Genomic DNA, 6,047 nt, shown 5'->3' on the forward strand with positions numbered 1-6,047 from the left:
TAGGAAAACTGATGTCACCTTCCAGATAGGTAATACAATATTTCATGAACATCATTTTTAAGGGCACACACTTAATACATTTTCCTAGTGTTACAGGTCTCAGGCTTACTTCAGAATTTCCCACCCTGCTCTTTTCCCTTTAAGAGGCAAATAGAAGCTTAAATAAGTCTCTTAGTTAAGAAGCTAGTACAAGTGTAGTAGTCATTTGATCAGAGATGTAATATGTTTAGTTATAATTTCTATCCAAAAGTCTGTATGTTTTAGAAGGACGTTTCCCAATACTTAAGCTTTGCAGTCTTTGCACAGACTGTGAATCTTTAGGGGAAAATAGGAAATGTAGGTTCTTTTTGAATGTTTTCCAATACTTCTTGATTCTTACCTGCTTTCGACTCAACTGTCATACCTGCAAAATTTTCACCCGATTCAACTGCAAAAGATGGTTATAGAGTGGTAGTTAAATAAGCTGGTACTTCACCGTAACATCTAATAATAGCTAATGTTTATTGGGCACTCAACTACCTGGCCCTGTGCTGAGGCTAGGTACTTTACATCACACTATGTCATTCATCCTCACAACCCAATGTATAGGTACCAGTGTCATCCCTTTTACAGATGATAAAACTGAAGTTCAGAGAGGTTTGGAAACTAGCACAGTTAGTGACAGAGCCTAGGCTCAATCATAGGTCTGACTCCAAAGTCAATATTTTCAATTTTGCCTCAGTGGTGTCTGAGTTTCAGACTCATGAGGGTAATATGTATGAGAGCATTTTTTTCTTTCATTGTCTGCTAAAAATCTGAGTGCTCTATTTTTGAATGCTGACACAGACTTATAGCTTTAAAAACCACTATTAGCCTTATTTACTGTAAATGGAAGAGCAAGGCGTCAGGAGGCTCAGGTTTGTGCTGTAACACTCCCTATGCCTCAGCTGGTGTTAGAAATCTCCATTATTTTTCTAGTTTTATATCCCAGAACTTCCTTTCATGTGCTCTTTGCTCCAGTCACATCGGATTACTCATTTTACCCCAGGCATACTTCACCTTTTAATTTTAATTTAATTTAATTTAATTTAATTTTATTTTATTAAATTTAATAATTTAATTTAATTTAATTTGATTTTATTTTTTTTTACAGTTTAATTAATTGATTTGGGGCTGCATTGGGTCTTTGTTGCTTCATGCTGGCTTTCTTTAGTTGCAGCGAGCGGGGGCTACCCTTCGTTGCGGTGTGCGGGCTTCTCACTGTGGTGTCTTCTCTTGTTGCGGAGCACGGGCTCTAGGCGCGTGGGCTTCAGTAGTTCTGGCACGCAAGCTCAGTAGTTGTGGCTCGCGGGCTCTAGAGCACAGGCTCGTTAGTTGTGGTGCACAGCCTAGTTGCTCCGCGGCATGTGGGATCTTCCTGGACCAGGGATCGAACCTGTGTCCCCTGCATTGGCAGGTGGATTCTTATCCACTGCACCACCAAGGAAGTCCCACTTCACCTTTTTTTTTTTTTTTTTTTGCGGTACGCAGGCCTCTCACTGTTGTGGCCTCTCTCGTTGCGGAGCACAGGCTCCGGACGCGCAGGCTCAGTGACCCTGGCTCATGGGCCCAGCTGCTCCGCGGCATGTGGGATCTTCCCGGACTGGGGCATGAACCCGTGTCCCCTGCATTGGCAGGCGGACTCTCAATCACTGCGCCACCAGGAAAGCCCAACTTCACCTTTTTAATGTAACAAATTTGTCAAGGATTTAATAGATGCAAGGCACCCCTTAAATATGGGGAAATTTAAAGAAGAAGAGACAGTTCATAGCCAAGTGAAATCCAAGGATAAAGCCAGCTCATTTCTTCCATTATGATTGATCCAGTGATGTCCCAAGTCCTCTTCTATTCCTCTCTCCATTCTGCCTTCCACAGGCTGGCTTTATCCTTGGATTTCACTTGGGGGTAAAAAGTGTAGTTACAGCTCTAGACATTATCTTTTCTAGCTATACCATCCACCTGTGGGGAAGGAACAGCTTTTTTGAAGTTGCTCTGGCAAGGAGTTTGGGATTCATTCCCTTTCTTTGATGCACATTGTGTCCCCTTTTCATCCCCAACTCTGTCACTGTGACCACTATGGGGGACAGAGTATGCTGACTGGCTAAGCTGGCTAGAGCCCACCTCTAGACCTAAGTGGGGAGGCCGAGGTTAATGCTACCACAACGATGTGTTCGAGGGTGGTTGAGGGATGAATATTTCAAAGGAAAATTAGGGTTTTATTGGAGGAAGAAAGTAAAAGTAGATGCTAGGGAGCCAGCCAAGACAAGACTAGCTTTAGCCTGTTTCTTTCAGGTAATTGACCTTCTCTGTTCCCAAGACTGGTCCTGATGGACCACAACTGTAATGGACTGGTTTCTAATATCAGTTGGGCAGTATCCTCCCCCACCCCCATGCTGTTTCATTTCTATATTTCAAGTATTTCAAATATTCACCCCTCTCCAAAAAGTCTCTACCTAGTCCCACTCTTCTGTTAGGTGATCCCAACTTCTAATTCATAAAGAAAATAGCAGTAATTAGACAAGTATACCATTTTTATCACTTGCCAATCCAATTAATAAATGTAAGTACATTTGCTCTTATTCTTACCTTCTCCCCTCTAATCTTAGAGTTGAGGTTGGCAAACTACAGTGTCTGGGTCTGCCATGTGCTTTTGTAAATAGTATTTTATTGGGAGACAACTGTGCCCATTTGTTTATGTATTGTCTATGGCTTTTTCTGCAATCTGAAGGTCAAGTTGAGTAGTTGCAACAGAGACCCTGTGATGCGAAAAGCCTAAAATATTTACTATTTGGCCCTTTAAGATAAAGTTTGCTGATCTCTGTCTTAGAAGATGGGGTGATCCTCATATGATCAAGGCTAATCTTTCTCATTCTTAATCTTGTTCCCTTCAGATCATTTAGGCTCTCCCTCTGTCTTCTGCCTCTCCAACTCCATTGGCCCCTTTCCCTCAGTCTATCAGTGTGCTCAAACATACCAGCCTTAAGACAAAACAAAACAAAACAAAACAAAATGCAACTTTCCTTTGGTCTTTCAACACTCTCATGACCTTGTCTTATTTCTCATCTTCCCTACTGACCCAAGCTTCTTAAAAGTGTTGCTTTCATGATTGATCTCGTATTTCTCAATTTCTACTCACTCCTCGAACCACTTCTCTGTCTCTATTTCTGCCTTGTAAACCGGTTCATCTGTACCATTTTTCAGGCTTGCTTTTGTCCTCACCATTTGCTGTTAATTACTTAATTAAACCAATCAGTTTAATTAATTACACCATTTAGTCAATCAATTAAAATATTTGTTGGGTTACCACCACGTGCCAGGTTCTGTACTAGGCTCGGAGGACACCATTCGGTGAACCAAACTGGCAGAAATTCTTGCCATGAGGAATTTATAATCTGGTTGGGGAGACAGACAATGAACAAAATAAGTAAGTAAAATATCGAATATATTAGAAAGTGATAAGTACTGTGGAGGAAAATCAATCAGGGAAGGGAGATAGGGAGTGTTGGTTGGGGGTGGGAAGTTCAGATTTTAAAAGAGTAGTCATAGAAGGATTCAATGAGAATATGACATTTGAGCAAAGACCTAAAGGAGGTGAGTGAGTGAGTCCCTGGCAGAGAGAACAGCAGGGCAAGAGCCCTGAAGTGGGAGTGTGTCTAGAATGTTCAAGGAACTACAAGGACCAATGTGGCTGGCATGAATAGGAATAAAGGGCAGAGTGATAGGAGGAGGGGCTGGAGGAATAATGGGAGGCTCTGTCACTTAGAGCCTTACATGCCATTTAAAGGCTTTTACTCTGAATGATTTGGGACATTTTGAGCCAAGAAGTGATATGATCTGGCTTATCATTTTAAAGAAACTTCCGGTTGCTCTGTTAAGACAAGACCATAGTTGACAAGGGCAGGATGAGGGAAGCCAGTTAGGAGACTGTTACAGCTATTCCCAGATGATGGTGGCTTGGATGTGTATGGTAGTGAAGAACTGTTCCAGTTCTCAATATAATTTGAGGTAGAGGTGACAAGATTTGGTACAGATTAGGTGCAGTATGTGACATAGAGAGGTGGGTCAAGGATAAATCCAAGGTTTTAGACTGAGGCACTGGAAAGGTAGAATTGCCATTAATTGAGATGAAGAAGTTTGTATGAGGAGCAAGTTTTGGGAGAAAGATCAGGAGTTTGGGACACACTGAGTTTGAGGTGCCTTTTAAATATTCAAGTGAAAATGTCTAGTTGGATGTATAAGTCAGGAGATCAGTGGAGACGTCAGGGTTGGAGGTAAACTTGTGAAGGTCAGCACATCAATCAGAGTTAAAGCCAAAAAATGAGCTGCGTTGGAACAGGAGTGGCCGAGATAGAGAAGAGAAGTGTATAGGCTCTGAGCCCTGGGGTACCCCAATTTTAAGAGGTTGAGAAAACGGGGAGGAACAGAGTGCAAAAAAGCAGTAGCCAGTGAGACTGAAGGAGAAGGAGAATCAGGAGTTGTGGTGTCAGGGAAGCCAAGTGAGGAAAGTGATTCGAGGAGGAAGAGGTGGGAAACAATGGGGTTCAGTGTTGCTAGTAGGTCAAATAAAATGAGGACAGAGAATCAACTGTTTAATTTAGCATTGTGTGGGTCATTGGTGACCTTGACAAGAGTAGTTTTGATGGAATAGTGGGGATAGACGCCTGATTGGAGTGTGTTCAAGAGAGAATGAGAGGCAGAATTGGCAACAGGGAGGAAAGAAACATTTTGAGGAGTTTTGTCATGAAAGGCAGCAATGAAACAGCCTCTAATGGACAAGTCCAAAGACACTTGTCATTTCTGAGTTTGTTTACCTGTTATCTTTGACTCTATGGACTGTCACCTCCACTGGCTTCTAAGACTTCCATCTGCCAACCTCTGCATCTTTGTGCTTAAGGAGTCTCTCTGAAACATGCGTGCACCAAAGGGAAGTGTCAGAGAATTAACACCCCCAGGAGTAGCCCTCAATCAATGGATGGTGGGGGGTGGTAGACAAACATCAGATGTCCTTTGCCCTTTGGGTGAGTTGGGGGTACTCTGGGACAGGTGGTTTTACACCCTTATCCAGAACCCTGAGTGGTAGATGGCCTTGAAAACATACCCTCTATTGGTTGACTTCCCTTCCCTGCCCACTTCCTCACTCCCCAGGTGAAGTTCCTTGCACCTCCCAAATAAATTACTTGCGTTTGAACCCTTGTTTCAGAATCTACTTCTTGGGAAACATAAACTAAGACACTGCATATACAGATATAATCTAAATAAAGGTCAAATGGCCTCATGTTAATAAATACTGATTTTTGGCTTATAGTTCACATATTTGCAATTAAAAGCCCCTTCTTAACAAGTATTTTTGGGCAGTGTACTCAGGCATTAGAAAATGGAAAGATTGGGAAAGCCTCCTTTCCCAAATAATCCCTAGGCTTTTCTTTTTCTACCTGTGATAAGAAATCTATACTTGGTCTTTTTCTGTTCCTGACACAGAGCTTCTAAAACCCTTGGAATTTCCTGAGTGGAAGGGGTGAGAGGAGCATCTTTTGTTATTTGCAACAAATCCTACCTGAGTTTATGCTAATGAGGTGATGCCTGGTGGGCCCACAGTTACCTCCTGGAGGGCATAGGTGTTGGTTACCAGAGGAACGAACCTTGTAATTAGAAGGTTGGAACTTTCAGCCTCACTCCCAGACAGCCGAGAAGGGGAGAGAGGCTTGAGACTGAGTTCCCTAATGGCCAACGATTAAAAGAAAGGATTTGGAGAGCTTCAGAGTTGGTGAACACATCAAGGTGCTGGTAGGGTGACATGCCCAGAGAGGAAGGACGTGGATGTTCTGAGCCCCTCTCTCCCCCAGACGTTGCCTTATGCATCTCTTCCATTTGGCTTTTCCTGATTTGTATCCTTTGTAATAAACTTGTGTTAGTAAATAAAATATTTTCCTTAGTCTTGTGAGCTATTCTAGCAAATTATTGACTGAGGAGGGAGTCATGGGAATCCCTGATTTATAGCTGGTTGGTCAGAAATACAGGTGGCAACCTGG

This window comes from Phocoena phocoena, chromosome 1 (assembly GCF_963924675.1).
Source record: "Phocoena phocoena chromosome 1, mPhoPho1.1, whole genome shotgun sequence".
In the NCBI taxonomy this organism is placed as follows: Eukaryota; Metazoa; Chordata; class Mammalia; order Artiodactyla; family Phocoenidae; genus Phocoena; species Phocoena phocoena.